At 43.0% G+C, this 16,229-nt stretch overlaps 1 non-coding gene and 2 pseudogenes across 4 annotated transcripts in view; 1 reads left to right on the top strand and 2 right to left on the bottom strand.

Annotated features, from left to right (window-relative positions):
- LOC105105175 (uncharacterized) overlaps nucleotides 1-10,362 on the bottom strand; it is a 113,258-nt gene extending 102,896 nt beyond the window's left edge. For all 4 annotated transcript variants that reach the window (XR_010379218.1, XR_010379221.1, XR_010379219.1 and 1 more), the window contains exons 1-4: nucleotides 10,153-10,362; nucleotides 9,218-9,330; nucleotides 5,614-5,947; nucleotides 1,736-1,785 (exon numbers count right to left, since the gene is read on the bottom strand). This is a non-coding gene — a transcript (uncharacterized LOC105105175). The remainder of the gene's footprint in view (nucleotides 1-1,735; nucleotides 1,786-5,613; nucleotides 5,948-9,217; nucleotides 9,331-10,152) is intronic.
- LOC105100882 (EMI domain-containing protein 1-like) lies at nucleotides 43-1,440 on the bottom strand (annotated as a pseudogene).
- LOC135320065 (elongin-B-like) lies at nucleotides 2,687-4,965 on the top strand (annotated as a pseudogene).
- Nucleotides 10,363-16,229: the final 5,867 nt, after the last annotated feature.

Below are 16,229 nucleotides of genomic sequence, written 5' to 3'. Positions count from 1 at the left end.
GGTGGCCGAAGGGACCCTGAGAATATTAATAAGTATGGGTAGTAGGACCCTGGAGGCAGCTGGCCAAGCCCAGGCCGGGCAGGGAAGCCAGGTCCAGCCAACCCCGAGGGCCCACCACCACTCTCAGTCACTCCTGTTTTGGCTCCTGGGGGCCACGATCCGATAGCTGGCCGCATGTTTTCCCCTCTTGCCCTGCAGGAGGCTGGGGGTGCCAGTGCCAGCAGGGCCTGCCCCCGACACCTCTGGCTTGTAGAGCCCAATCACTGCTTCCAAGATTAAAACCCTCTCAGCTAAAATCCTCAAAGCCTCACATAGCTGGTGCAACACCTCTCCCCAGTGGCTCTTCTCACCAGGGTCTCCTTTGGGGCCGGGTTCTCTCCGCTGCCCCATGGAGCCTTGAGGAGCCAGCTCCCTACACAGTCCTCTCTCGCCCTTCTCTCCTGGGTGGCTGAAGATTCCTTTGAGTCCAGAGGGGCCTGGGGGTCCCATGTATGTAAAACTCCCAAGGACGCCTATGGGACCAGGAGGTCCAGGAGGACCCATGAGCCAATGGCTGCTGGTCTCAGTGAAGGTGTTGGACAGAAATGGGTCCTCATGCTGGAAGATCCAGGCGGATCGTCGTCCAATAGGGGTTGGGGGTCCAGGGGCCTAAGTGGCCCTGGAGGGCCTTGAGGTCCCCTCTCTCTTGGGGAACCCACAGCTCTGGCCTGGCCAGGGCTCCTTCAGGGGCCCTACAGACCTGGCAGGCCCCTCATCCCCACTGGCCCCAGCTGCCAGGGTCTCCCTTTGGGCCAGTGGGCCCAGGAAGCCCCCAGGCACCAACTCAATCATCTCCAGGAACAGTGAGGCCTTCACATTTTCTCTGGAAGCTTCCATCTCCAGGGCTGCCCTGGGCAGGTGGGGAGCCCCAGATCAGGGCGGGGTCCTTGGGAGCAACTGGGGTCGGGGGCAACTGGGGTCAGGGGCACTGCCCACTTGGTGGCAGTCAGCACTGCCACCTTGGCCTCCAGCAGCTTCAGCCGCTCCATCCGCTCCGACACTTTGCTGCAGTTGAGACAACCTGAGAAGGCTACGGGCCAAAGTGCCAACCACCGCATGGTGCTGCCCAGCCACCCGGGTTCCACGGGGCCAAAGGAGCTTGAAACTTCCCCACAGCTCGCCCCCAAGTGCCCGGGGCATCACCTCCACTCGCAGGCCATCACTGTCTTGTATGTCACCTTGTGTGTGGGTCTCACCACAGTTCTGTAGCTGTTCCCAGGGCGGCTCAGAGGCCAGGGGCAATTCTGCGGCACTCGCTGAAGGTAGGTGCCATTCTGCACATGGCACGAGACAGTGCAGGTCACCATGAATGAGCACCAGTTCCTGCATGCAGAGAACGGGGTCCCCGATGCTCCATGCGATGCTGCTCCCAGCAAGCAGGAGCCTGAAGCAGAGCAGCATCCAGCGCCCCCAGCCTGGTGTCCCCACCCTCATCCCCAGGATGCACGGATCCCGGTTCCAGGCCCCCAGTGCAGCAGCAGGAAAGCAGGCAGAAGGCGGGCACAGGTCCCAACAAAGTCTATTTTAAATCAAATTAATTCTCAGCCATCTTTTTTAAATTAGGCACAGTGACTTTCATACACTAAAAATTAAAACTATATATATAATTTAATCTAAATCCTATTTAACAGGTGTGTATCATTTCCAAAATATTTTGAATATTAATATAGAAAACATGAGACAAACCAAAACTAACCTCAGGTCCTGAATGTAAGGTCAGGAAACTTTCCATAACAGTCAATGTACCTAAAAGAGGAAGAAAATGGTAAAAGTTAAATCAAATAAAAATCTACTGACCCAGGACAAATAATAATAATCTATTTCTATTTATTTAAGGAACGTTTTTATTAAGCCTACAACTGATATAATCAAAAAATCTGCACATATAACAGTATTAATAGGTTTTTGTAAACAGACTTAAGGAACTAAAACCAGGTAAATTGTCAAAAGGAGAGTAGTTTAGCATAAACTGACAGTTGGTACTGACAAAAGCTTTTCTAGTATTCAGACTGACAGAGCTGAAAGTCTCTTCCAGTAAGGCAACAATTCAGCTCACTCATTCTGGAAGGCCGTAGGTTCTCAAAACCACATCTATGGGAATTATTCTACTTTCCAATATGAGAGTTTTCAAGAAGACTTACTAGTAGTGACTTACAATGAACGTACAGAAAACCTACCAAAATGGGCCTTTGTGATGACTTACAAAATGCTACAGGGAGGCTGTTTTAATTATAAATAAAAATATAATGAGTAAAAAATAAAAACAGAAAACCAAGACCAGAAAAAAGGGGAGAAATCAATTAACCATGGGGACTAATACATAGAGATAGTGGTTTAAGTATTGAATTAATAATTTTTGAGCTTATCAAGAGCAGTAAGACAAAAGAAAAACATAATAGACTAGCTAATTCTCAAAATCTGGTAAAATGAAAAATATTACTTTCTTAAAAGACATTGTTACTAGTTTTTTTAATTTCAAGAGAAAATTAAAGCATGGGGCTTTAGGAAGTTCACACTGAGCCAGGTAATGAATGACCACATCATCAACAATGATGTGACAGCAGAAGAGAAGCAAAGCCACATAAATGCTGCTAGTCTGACCACTGAGGAAAACTAAGCCTAGATCATTAAAATCAACTCACTAGAGATGATCCTGAGGGTTAAGAGAACGTGGCCTGGGAATATAGCTCTGTGAGCTAAGGCGCTCCTCAGAAAGAACATGCGCCACCTAAAGCAGTGACAGTAAAGATGGGAACCACCTGCAGCAGACATCAGCTGGGGGCCCAGGCCACCTAGGGGGGTGCCCCTGGGCTCCAAGCTCACACGGCCTGCCGTCCCCAGGATGTGCTTCTCATGATCCGGTGCCACAAGACCGCCATCTTCAGTGACACTAGGGAGTCAAGCATCGTGTTCCAGCTGAAGGGCAGTGTCCAGGGCATCCTCAAGCGGCCACTGGATGACCAGCTATTGGACGACAGCAAGACATTGGGCGAAGTGTGGCTTCACCAGCCAGACAGCACAGCTGCAGGCCCCAGTGGCCATGGGGCCAGTCTTCCGGGCAGCTGATGCCCCTGAAGTCCTGAGCACTGAGCCCTTCTCCAGCCCGCCCCAGCTGCCAGACATGATGAAGCCACAGGACTCAGGAAGCAGCGACAATGGACAAGCTGTGCAGCGAGTGGGCTGCCTCGGTGACCCCCTTTCCCCCAATAAAAGAGATCTGAATGTCTGCCCTGTTGCTGCCTCTTTCTGCGCACCCTCACTGGGATGGGGCCCACTCCAGCCCACTCCTCAGGCCTACCAGGCTGGCCTGCTGGACAAGCCCTCTGGATCCAGCTATCCCTCAGGCAGCCTTCAGAGTGGCCCCCTCCCAGCACACTGGTTCCCAGCTAGAGCCAGTGTGTCAGTTTGGGAGGGTTCTATGGGGGATCCACAGCCTAGAGCCACCCCAAGTGGCTCCCCCAGGTGGCTCCTCCCCCCAAAACAGTCTGCAGGGCCCCCCTCCAAAATCAGCTGGGGTAGTTAAAATGCTGACTCCTAAGTTTCAGTATCTGGAAACAAAGTTTTAAATCTGCCATTTTGCTTCTCCGAGGGAAAACAGAAATTAAAGTAATATTTCTCCCTTAAAAAGAAAATGACTTATTCAAAATAAAAACTATCAAATATTTAAGAATAACCTCTATAAGAAATACATAGGACCATCATGAAAAAAAGCTAAACATTTTAGTAACTGGAGATTTTTAATAAATGGAAATATACCAGATCCACGGATTGGAAGAGTACATAAATATTTTAAAGATGTTCAATTCATGCCCTTCTCTTTACTGGGCATGGTTCCAGCGTTTCATCATTAAGTATGATGTTGGCTACTACTTTCTGACATTGATTGTGTTAGGAAAAGTATCCTGTTACTCAATTTCTAAAAATTAAGTTAGTAAATGGCATGAATTTTCAAATCATTTATTGAAATGTGCATATAGCTTTTTGCCTTTGATATTCTGATGTGATTATGTAACTTCCTAATAAACCTCAGCCTTGATATATTATCCTTTTAAAATGCCATTGGAATTTATTAAAATTCTATTTAGCACGTTCTTTTTACTATTAATTTCACAAGCAAGACTGATTTGTGGCTTTCTTTGTGTGTGTGTGTGTGCGCGCGCGTGCAAGGGTATCATCCTATCTTTGCTGGTCTTTCCTATATAAATTGGAAGAGTTTCCATCTTTTTAAGCTCTAGTATCGTTTATACAGAACTGGACTTACTTGCTTCAAGTCATTTTCTAGATGGACACTATTTATATATGCACATTACTAATACCCCTTATTTTTACTGTAATAGTAATTTTTCCATTCTTTTTGTTTTGATTTTTTCCATTTTTAAATTGTCTCCATTTTATAAATGAGGAAAAAAGATGTCAAAAACTTTGTTCAATACTTTCTAGCTTTGTTGGTTAAAAAAATTAAAACTTCTAATTATGGTATCTATATAAAGTATACTTTAAGATGTATTAATTCCTAAACAAAGCAAGTTAGAATTCATAATGCCTGCTGAATTTTTTCCAGAAATTTTACAGCTGAAACCACAACCAGATTGAAACAATGGATAATTCCTTAATTTCAACGCTTTTAAGACTAACCATATCTCAAAAAACAAGTGTCAATAGCATTTCTAATATGTATAGCTATATTAAAATCAGAGCATATGTTTAACACTCCCCATCTATAGTTATGTTTCTTTTCCCAAGCAGATTTTAGTTCATCACAGTTACAAACGTGAAGTCTTTCTATTTCAAATTCCATGACTGCTTATTAATCAGTAATTAACATTCATTCTATTTTTGGTATCTATTACTCTCAGATCTGCTGGAATGGAGTCAGAGCCACTGCTTCCAATGATATAAACCTCCTTTTCTGCAGCTTTCTCATGATACTTTCAATATTAGTTCCAGAAACTAAACATTGAAGAAAAAAAATCTGAATCAGAGCTATACAGAAACATCTAGATCAGTATTAAAATATTTAAGAACAAAGCAATTAAACTTTTAAAATGCTAACCAAAATGGCTCTGCAGCAAAAAAATTAGGGCTTTGAAGGTAGCAAGACTGAAGTTCACACCTTAAATCCATCATCTACTAAATTATAGAATTTATTTACAAATCACTTACATAAACTACTATATTAATATACATTTAAACATACATATAATGGAAACAAAGTTGAGATTAAAATAAATACAACTCAAAATTCTGTTTTCTTTCTGTACCAATAGATCCCTTTGGGTAATCTTTACACAGAACCATTTGAAACTCATTTAGAGGTTTCCTTGGCCTTTCTCTTGGTCATTTTACCTCTAAATATCCCAAATTGGCCAGCAGTCCGTCTGTGCTAGAATCACCTGTGCCACTCGTTAAACACGCTGGTTACTCAGTCCCTCCCCAAATTCCCCAGGAGCAGGTTTTCTGGGGTAGATGCCAGTAACCTGCATGTTCAGTGAGTCCCACAGGTGCTTCTTTGTCCATTAGAGGAGGAGACTCGCCCCCCACCCCCCGCCAGACATGTTCCCTGGAAAATCTCACCTGCTGTCCTGACTCCAGCTGCATCACGCTGATGACTTCTGGCTTCTCTCTCCAGAGCTGCACAGGGATGAAGGTGCCGTATCTGTGGCCTCTGTTACAAAAGTCAGGACCCACAGAGCACAGGACCTGGGGCAAAACCAGTTTCACTTTGGCTTCATTTTCCCTCCACTATTTCCTCTTCAGCCAGGTTTCCTCACTTACTTAAAAAAATAATTCCACTATTTTGTACGTATTTCCTGTCTTCATTCAAAAATATCTGGCAGACACCTCAGTTTCAGCATGTCCAAAATCAGATTCATCATCTTTCTCTCAAAAGTTTTTTTTCCTCCAGTTCCTGGCATAGGAGACAATAAAGAATAATGTTTAAAAGCAATCATTCAGTCACTTCTGTATTTTATGACAGAATGCTTGTTTACATATGCCTGACTAGGTTTACAGATACCATTTGATTCTCACTAAATAAACTGTCACAGATCAGAGAAATGAGTAAAAAAAAAAAAAAAAAAACCAAAAAACAAAAAAACTGCAAAAAACCAAACTATGACCCCCACCTGGCAAAGTTAGCACATCTACCCCTGGGAGTGTAACTCGTATCACAAAGTGAAAACAGCCATGCAAGGAGCGCTTAGGGGTGAGCAGGTTTTGGGGGCAAAAGCTAGAGATGCTCAAGAATCATCCACGTGGAACCAACCAGACGACGGTAGCTAGATCCACCAGTCTGGAGTTTAAGGGGCAGGTTCTCACTGGTAATAACTTAATGTGGTATCATTGACACATATTACTTACAGCCAAGGCTTTCAGATCATTCTGACATAACCCTAAGAAATGCACTTCACATAGCAGCTCCATGCATGAATATACCTAGCCGAAACAAAGTGTTCATGAACCGGTCATTTACCAGTATTATGTGTAATTCACTCTATTTTCTATTTCAGTTTATCTGATACTTCCTTTTTAATGCCCGGTCTCAACCCACTGAATTGATTTCACAGTTTAAAAAATACTGGCTCAGGGGGGAGGGTACAGCTCAGTGATAGAGCATGCGCTTAGCATGCATGAGGGCCTGGGTTCAACCCCCAGTGCCTCCATTAAGGAAAAAAACATTTAAAAATTAAAAAAAATACTGGCCCAGTTACAGTTTCCGTGTGTGATGATGAAAAAGTTCTGGAAATAAAGTGGTGACAGTTAACACAGCATTGTGAATGTACTTAATGTCACTGAAGTGTATACTCAAAAATGGTTAAAAAGGTAATTTTATTTTATGTATATTTTACTACAATAATAATAATAATATAAAAAAGTGGTCAGGAAGTATAAACAGAGAAAAGTTTCTAAGGCTTAAGCTCTGAAGTCTCTGGCATTTGGAGGAGGATAAAAAGATCCAAAAGAGGAGACTGAGGCAAAGCTGGCGGGTAAAAAATAGCTAGGAGAGGGCAAGAATTCAGGGCCATGTGAGGAAAGGAGAGAGTGATGGACTGGGCGCAATGTGGGGAGACAGGACTCAGAAGAGGACTGAGAACTGCTGATGGGATGTGACGGGGGACCTGGGCAGAGCAGTTTCGTTTGAGAAGGAAGGATAAAAGCCTCACAAGACTCCACTGAGATGGAGGAGGAGGTGGGGAAGGAGAGACAGTAAGTAAAGGGAGCTCTTTCCAGCCGTTTGCTAGATGGCAGCAGTGGGAGGAGTGTGGAAAACTAAGGGAGGTTTTTCTTACGATGGGAGAGATAATCCCATGTTTGTATGTTGAGGGAAATAACCCAGTTGAGAGGGAGAACATGATGATAATTGTAAACCTGTAAACATGAAGGCTTTGAACCCCACGCCCAGTAGAAGCAGGGGCAGCTCCCTGTGATGAGAGGTGAGAGGAGTCAGGGTGCGATGCAAGCGCGCGGGTAGGAAGACCTGTGGTGGGAAGAAAAGGTCCCTTCTGACAGCTTCTACTGTCACAGTGAAAAAAAGAAAGAAAATCACCAGATAAGAGTGCAGAAAAAGAAGCGGGGTGCTAAAAGTGTGGGGAAAAGAAGTTATAAAACTGCTGCTTCAGAAAGTAGGGGAGAATAGCCTAGAGAAACAGAGCAGGATTGCTGGAGGTGCTGAGGCCCTGGGGGAGGCTTGTCCCCACATATTTAAAGTGGAACCAGTCAGCAGGGGGATATGCAGGTAAAGAGTGAGCAGGGAGCTGGAATAACCAGGGCTGGGGCTTTTCCAGGGCACTGGGAAGGGAAGGACTAGGGAGTTGGCTGAGAATGTACGTAAGACACTGATTCAAGCAACAAACCACAGAACCACATTCTAAGCTAGTTAAGAATGAAATAAATCTAAGTAAACAATTTAAATACATTTTTACTTGATAACACTCATAAAGACCTTTCTGCTTACATTTTTCAAATTATCAATAACTTTCAGATGCTTAGTTTTCAAATGTTTTGCCACTTGTGGTAGCCTTCTCAGAAAAGGTAACGTCACCAACATTCACCCTGTTCCACAGACCAATAGTGTCCCCCTCACATCCGGTCCAATAGCAGAAGCTATGATTCTCCTCTCAAAACACCTGAACTGAGCCACTTCTCAGCACCTCTAACACTCCTACCCTGTGCTTGGCTTGCTTCGACCATCCACTCTTGGTCCTCTATCATCTATTTTTCTTCTCAAAAGCCAAAGAATCTCAAAACTGTAGATCAAATCATGCCCTTGCTTTCAACCATTCAAGGAGTCTGTCATACTTAGAAGACAGTTCAAACCTCAATCTTGACCTTTCAGACCTAATGACCTAGCTCCAGGGTACCTCTCCTTCTAACTTCCCACCTCGCTGCCCAGCTCACCCAACCACACTGGCCTCTGGCACATTCCTCGGCCTTGCCAAGCAAATGCTCACCTCAAGACCTCTGCATCTGCTCTTTCCTGGAAGACCCTTCTCTTCAAATACTCAGGTAGTTTTCTCCCTCACTTCATTCTGGTCTACATGCAAATTTCAATTCCTCACAGAGACCTTCCCTGACCATCCATCTAATAGAGACTGATGCGCCAATCTCTTTACCTCCTTTCCCTGTTTTATTTTTCTTCAAAGCACTTGTCACTACCTACTGCTTTAACCTTATTTCTTTGACTCTCCTACTGACTGAAGGCTCTGTGAGGGATTTTTGGTTTTAGGCACATTATGTTCCTAGACTAGTGCAGTGCACATATAATAAACATTCAAGAAATATTTTTTGCATAAATGAACAATTCCTTTTTTAACCTCTGTACATATTTTAACATATATACTGGTATAGTAATACAGAATGTAATTAAAAATAAATTTAGATTAGGGGTACATGCTCAAACATTTTTCTTTAAGGGGCATACAGTTTAAAAAAAGTCTGACAATTATAGCTGTAGCCACTAAATAAACCAGCATGTATTCCTTGAGTCTGGTGTCATTCTCTCAGGAGACCTTGGTCATATCCATTTGCTTGTCACAAGAAGTGAGAATTCCCCATATGGGGTTAAGGCCCTGAATCAACTCTTCCATCCCCTACCCTTACGTTTCTCTGGAATATAAAATACCAGATTCTGCTAGAAATAAATAGGTTGTTCTGATACAAAGAGAGGCTGATTACTTACGGGTCCTACACAATTGAGGACAACTGTTGCCGGTGTAGCCATTTCATCAAGTGAGGCTGGATTAGTGATATCACAGATTATTATTCCAACTTCAGATGACAGTGTTGGTCTTCCTAAAATAAGAAATAAATTGCCTTAAGCAAATCCTGATACAGTGTTAGATTTCCCAGATCTTCTTTTCATAGTAACAGCTGATGGTAAATTTACTAAATATATTGAAAGCTAACTCTCCCTCTCAAACAAAAGACGAAAGGGTTTTTAACCAGGTAATAAAAAAGGAAAAGACTATGAGGAAAATGGAGTTAATTCTAAGGATTGCTAAAAAACATTACTAACCTTTAAGAGAAAATCTAACATAAGGAACATGTAAATGGCGGGCCTTCTAATTTAGACGGCTCGCTATCGGCTAACAGTGGGACTGCTGGAGAATTCTTACAAGCAAAAAATAAATTAAAGCTTCAGGAATGTTATCAGTGAAACTCCGAAGCATTCTCTCCCACCTCCAAAACATAAGGCAAAGTACAAACAATTCCAAAGAAACCAGTGCTCCACTTTCACGTCCATCAAATACCAAGAGAACTCCAGCCCCACCAGCTACTAAATGGGATGGACCTGGGAAAGGAAAACCTAAAGTTATCACTATTTCCCTAGCGGGGCTTCCCAAGTAAAGGAAAAACTCAAGCTGGGAGATTTAATCTGTTTTTCTGTTCGATGTAGGGAGCAAAACAAAGCTGACACTACTGAAGCACCGCTCCCCTCCTCCCGGCCTCGAGCAGGGCTGGGGAGCTGGAGGGGCGCCGCGGAAGAAGGGACGCCCATTTCCGGCGCTCGGAACCCCTCAGTCCCGAGAAGGGGGCTCCTGGGTGCGAGCGGCGGCGGTGGCCGCGGGGCCGAGCCTGGGTCCCCGGAGCCCGGGCCCAGCCCGCCCCCCTCACCTGGCTTCACGGCAGCCTCTCCGGCACTCGCCGCAGCTTCTCCGGGGGAGCGGCCGGCGCGGCCCACGGCAGGTCGGAGGTCCGCTCCGGGACACCTGCTCTGTCATGAGCTGGCCGGTGAAGCCAGAGGGGCCGAACACCGCCAGGCGGAAAAACCTCTGCTGCGTCATCAGCAGAAGCCCACAGCGGTGCGAGGCCACGGCGGCCTGTGTCCACGCGCCTGCGCCTCAGGCAGCTACCTGCGTACCGGGCGCAGCAGCCCCTCCGCCTGCGCGCCGCCGCGCCAGAGCCCCGCCCACGGCCACGCCCACTCCGCCTGGCGCCCGCGCCCACCCCGAGCTTCAGGCAGCCACCCCGGTACCGGGTGCCACAGCCCCAACGCCGTGGACGCCGCGGTCTCCCCCGCCCATGGACGCGCCCACCCCGCCTGGCGCCCGCTCTGTCCCCGCGCCTCCTCTCGGGGGCTTCCCGCACTGGTGTCGGCGGTCTTGGCTCCGCGGTTGGTGCGCGTCCAGGGCAGGCAGGACCTGACAGCAGCCCAACCTCGCCCGGTCGTGGTTCAGGCACAGTTCTGCGGGCCCCAGGCATCGCGTCTTCCCGCCCGCCTGAAGGCTGGAGGAGGCGGCGGCTGTAGCCAGTTAATGTGGTTGCAAGAGGGGGTTGCGCAACCAAAGAAATCATGAAAACCTTCTGATGGCCGAAGAGTCTACACCCGGAACCCCACCCCTTTTAAAATTTTTATTTGGACTTTAGAATTACGTTGTCCAAAGAGTGTCTACGGAGCCTGATGGAGGTGGTGGGTGGACGTGGGGTCTGGGGTTTCCACGGATCGCCTCCGCCCTCTCTCCAGGCCCCTGCCTCCACCGCCTTGGAGGCCCTCTTCATGGCTTGTGACAGTTATTGGTGAAGCTCCGTGGGGAGGTAACTCCCAGAGCTAATTTTATTTTGCAAATTATATAAAAGAACATTTCATGTTCATACGCGTTATTCTGTTTACAGTGCCTAGTAATAAAGTACAATGAGAAGAAAGATCAGTTTTTAAAGTTGATGACTGAACAAGTACTAAATAGGGGAATATTCAGTCTAACAACAATTTGGTGGAAAAAATTAAGGCGTTCACTTAACGGTATTTTAAATCTGAGTTGATTTTGCGCTGTGGTTGCAAACAAAACTAACATAATCTAGGCTACCTTGGTAAGAATTTACTGGCCAGGTCAAGGAGGTAATGGTTATACAGATTCTGCACAAACAGGTCACCTAAAATATTCAACTTACTTGTGAATTTCTGTTTTCATCGGGGTTAAGATACTATTACCAAGTCATCAGCTAACCAAGATAAACCAACTAGTAAGAGATAAGAGTCATGACTGGAATTCAGATGTTTCTAGCTCTTTGTCATTAATCATTTTTTCATTTAATTATGTTTATTAGTTCTTGTAAGGCATTTAGCTTTGGAATAGAGACTCTTGAACAACTTAGCCAGAAGAAAGCATAAGAAAGACATCAACAAAGACATGAGTTTCTACATATGCAAATTAATAAAACCTAAAATGAATATCAATACAGAGAACTCAAAACCAAAAACTTGGTTTCATAAAGATTACAAGCTCTGCCAAGATTAATACAGAAAAAAATGGGTACAGTTACACATAATTTTAGAAGTACAAATTTGAATATAACTAAAATTACTCCAGAAAATTTAAAAATAAGAAAAATTATGAAAACTTTACACGCAATAAATATACTTACAGAAATAAGTAAATTTCTAGAATAATGAAAATTAATAAAATTGACTCCAAGGAGAAAAAAATCTAAAAGTCACATGAACTTTAAGAGCAATTGAATCAGTAGTCCACAAAAAACTTCTCATAAAGATAACATTAGGCCTATTTTGTTTACAGTTGAGTTCAATTGATAAATTGATATTTAAACCTTAAAAAATTCCACAATCTTACACAAGCTTTCCAGAGAACAGAATCATGAGGACTACTCAAGCAGTTTTATGTGGCTTGATATGCATGAAATCAGGGAGCTATGAAAAAGGAAATCTCCATCAAAACTCACTTGTGAAAATAGATGCAAACTTCCCAACCAAAGCACAGACAATCAGAATCCATAAGGTAGAAAAATGGTAAAACTAAACTGGCCACTTTGCTTTTATCACAAGAGTTCAATGTTGGTTTTAATATTTAAAAATCAGTTTAAGTAATTGACAATATTGACTGATTAAAGGAGAGGGGGAAAAGCTATCGCAATAAGAGTCAGGAAAAGAGATAAAATTAAGTAATGATTCATGATGTTTTAAAAAATATTAAGATTGGAAGAGCTCCACTTTATCTATTAAGAGTATCTACACAGAAATGAATAGTGTATATATCTTAAGTATAAAATATTGAAAGAATCCTTTAAGATCACAAACAATTTTCACTGTGACCGCTTTTATTTAACATCATACTAGAAGATTTGAACAAATAGGGAGATTGAAAAGAAAGGAACAAATCTGTCATTTATAGATGATATGATTATCTGCTTTGTGAACTGAGATGATAAATTATTAATAGGTGAATCTACAAAGGAACTGTATACAAAATTAATATTAAAAAGTAGTTTGTTTTTTTACATCAGCAAAAATCAACACTTTAAAAATAAGTCCTTTAGTAATAAATAATAAAAGTACCATAGATAGACTCTATATGGAGAAACAAAGGGCCAAAATAACCAAAGGAAATCCTAAAAGAAAGATGGAGATGGAGTTTTAATCAAAACTTATCTGATACAAAGACTTAGGACTCATTTTAAAGAAGAAATGATGACTGAGACAAAATGCTATTGATATGAAAATAGATTTTAAAAGATTAATGGAACTGAAAAAATAGCCTAGAAATATCCCATGCATGTATGGAAACTTGACTTTGAACAAAATAAATATTGCAGATCAATGACAATAGGATAGACCATATAATAAATGCTACTGGTACCACTGGTTATCTAAAGAGAAAAAAGCAACCATCTCTGTACCCCAACTTCATATTGTACATCAAAATAAATTCTAGTTGAGACAAAGGCTACAATTTTAAAAATCATACTAACAAAACTTCAAAGGCATTATCTTGGAATTTTTGCTTCTGACTGTGATTGAATAAACCTTTCTGAAACAAGAAAACTTGAGAAAGAAAGCATGAAACAGTAGTTTCACTGCACAACAGATAGTGTCTGACTGTGATCCCTGAGAAAAGAGAAACCAATGAGGTGAGGCTTCCAGGAGCCCGGAGTGTTGCCTGGGTGCAGTTTCTGAAGTGATGTGCACTGAGGGAAAACCCAGACAGCACTGTCTGAAAGAGGAGGACTGGAGCTCAGGGAGGCCCAAGAAGCTAGAAACTGTGGACCAGAATATTAGAGAAGAGGAAGCTGGAGAGAGAGACAGAAACAGAGACAGAGACAGAGAGAATCAATGCAGATATCTGTGAAGGTGTAAAAGAGGATGTCCAGCCTAGCTGAGTACTGAGTTGGATGGAGAACACTACCTACCTAAGGCTGGTGGAAAACCACCAAAAAACAGGAAGAGAAGCAGTTCCTGGAGCTAACACCGAGCTGGTAACAGCGTGTTTTCCCACCACCTAATGGGGAACAGCTTCATAACAGAGGACTGCAGTAAAGCACCCGGAGAGCACTGCCCTAGTGGAGGGGCTAAGTTAGCCCCAGACTCCAGCCTGCTATAGATTCAGCTTAGCAGATCTTAAAAGCAAGCCTTAAAAGAAACCAATTTATTCCAAAACTGCAAGTCAGAACAAAATCTGATACCCCTTAATTAATTACAACAAAACTGGGCACCCAACAATGTAAAACCCATCACGTCTGGCATCGAATAAAAAATGACCAGCCATGTAAGCAAGCAGGGCTGTATGAAGCATAACCAGGAGTAAAATCCTGGTTGATGAGAAAAACAGACCAAGGTACATCAAAATCAAATTATTAAAAAAAAAAAAAAGTGGTAGAGATAAAGAGAAAATCTTAAAAGCAGCCAGAGATAAAAAGACACAACATGTAGAGCAGAACAAAGATATGAAAGATAGGAGATTCTTCTCGGGCATCACACAAGCCCGAATGCAGCACAGAGATATTTTAAAGTACTGGGGGAAAGAAACGACAACAATAACAAACAAACAAAAAGTAGTAGTCTAGACTATTTCCCAGACCAAAACACCTTTTAAAAAATGAAGACAAAACATTGTCTCAGAGAAATAAAAGCTGAGATACTTTTTCACTAATACATGTAGACTAGTAGAAATATACAGTTCTGATAAAAGGAATATGACAGCAGACGGAAAGTTGTCCCTACAAAAAGAGTTAAGAGTAACAAAAAAGGTAAATAATAATGCTTTCTCCATGGACTGCCACCTACAACAGGACCTCAGGCTTGCCCCTCTTCAGCCCTAGGGCTTAACACAATGATTATTGAGTGACCAACAAAACAAAGTTAAAACAGAAATTTGGGTACTCTGTATGAACATTTATTTGGAATTGTAGAACAGAAGACCATGCAACCCCCATTCCTTATCTTAGAACTAAAGAAAGCAAAATTGACATCACTTTGAAAGAGTTTCAATCAAATCTCAATGTAAAACTTTGCGTTTTCAGTATATCCTTTTCAGTAACACTTTACCCCCGTGTTCCACGCACAGCTCAGTGGAGAACTACAGGGAAGCAATGGAACTCCAGAACTGAAAAAACAGCCTAGTTACTAGCCCAAGTCCTCGTGGGACAAACCCCCAGTATGCTGGCCTCTGCCACTTGGAGGGGACCAGACCCACCAGCTGTTGTCGCTGCAGTTTACTGGGGTAGTACTATGCCATTTCTGAACCTGTTGTGGCCAGAGTGTTCTTTCTATAGCGGGTTTTTATATCTCACCCAGTGTATATGTTGTGCCATTGTTGTTGGCAGTGGGAAGAGGGCAGGATGGTGGGGAAGGACGGGACAGATATGGAGAGAAGGAAGGTGGCCGCTGGGGAGCCCAGGAGAGAGGCCCAGGACAGATCCCTCTGTCACCCTCAGAAGAGACCAAACCTGTGGCTTCAATAGCAAACAAACACGTTATTTCCTCTTCTCATTTGAGAAGAGACTGAAAGCTACTGTTTATGCAAGGGGAGGCCCTGGTCAGTTCTTCTCAGTGTTTTGATCCTTATGCCTTTCACAGATCTGATTGAAATGCTGGATCTCTTCCTTATTAGTTTTGTAATCTTGGACACTTACCATCATTTAGTTGAGACTTGTTTTCATTATCTGCAAATTGAGAGTTCGAACACCTCCTTAGAATTGTGCAAAACCCTCAAAACTGCCCTTAGCACACAGCACTATTCAGTAAATGTCAATTGCTTTGTGAATTTCTCTGCTTGTTTGCTGCAGTAATTTGTATCAGAGGTAATTGTGGTATCAGTGAAAGACATTTGTTAAAGAGCACTTAGTCCCCTGCTTGTCATTGCTATCTCATAGAGCATCTAGAGGTTGTAAAGACAAAGTAGCATTCAAAATAAAAATGGACAATACAGAAGGTAATTTTAGCACGTAAGTGGATTTGTGACTTAAACAGCAGCTTTGCAGCAATGTGAACATTTTAAATCAGTTATCGAGCTTCCTGGGAAACCTGCAGAGTGTTTTGCACTTTATCTTGAAGGCACCAAAATAAAGCTAACAAGTATCACTGCAAGTCTTTCCAAGCACAGGACATAAATATCCAACTATTCCTGTTCACTAAAGACCTAGTATTTACAGGGATTTAAGATTTCTGGCTGGGGAGACGGGGAGGGTATAGCTCAGTGGTAGAGTGCATGCTTAGCATGCATGAGGTTCTGGGTTCAATCCCCAGTACCCCCATTAAAATAAAAAAACAAACAAACCTAATTACCCTTTCCAAAAAAGAAAAAAACAAACAAAAAATAGTAAATTAAAAACAAAAATTCTTCCCATCAATAGCTGATGAGAGAAGTACATTTTTTAGGCATAATAAACAGCATCAATATCCTGCAGCTGTAATGGAACAAGTTAAAACTGAGGTTGTTAAGGTGGACCCCAATTTGATA

The sequence above is a fragment of the Camelus dromedarius genome, chromosome 36, assembly GCF_036321535.1.
Source record: "Camelus dromedarius isolate mCamDro1 chromosome 36, mCamDro1.pat, whole genome shotgun sequence".
Taxonomy (NCBI): Eukaryota; Metazoa; Chordata; class Mammalia; order Artiodactyla; family Camelidae; genus Camelus; species Camelus dromedarius.
Note: the sequence above shows the minus strand (reverse complement) of the source record. Positions and strands in the feature narration are given on the sequence as shown.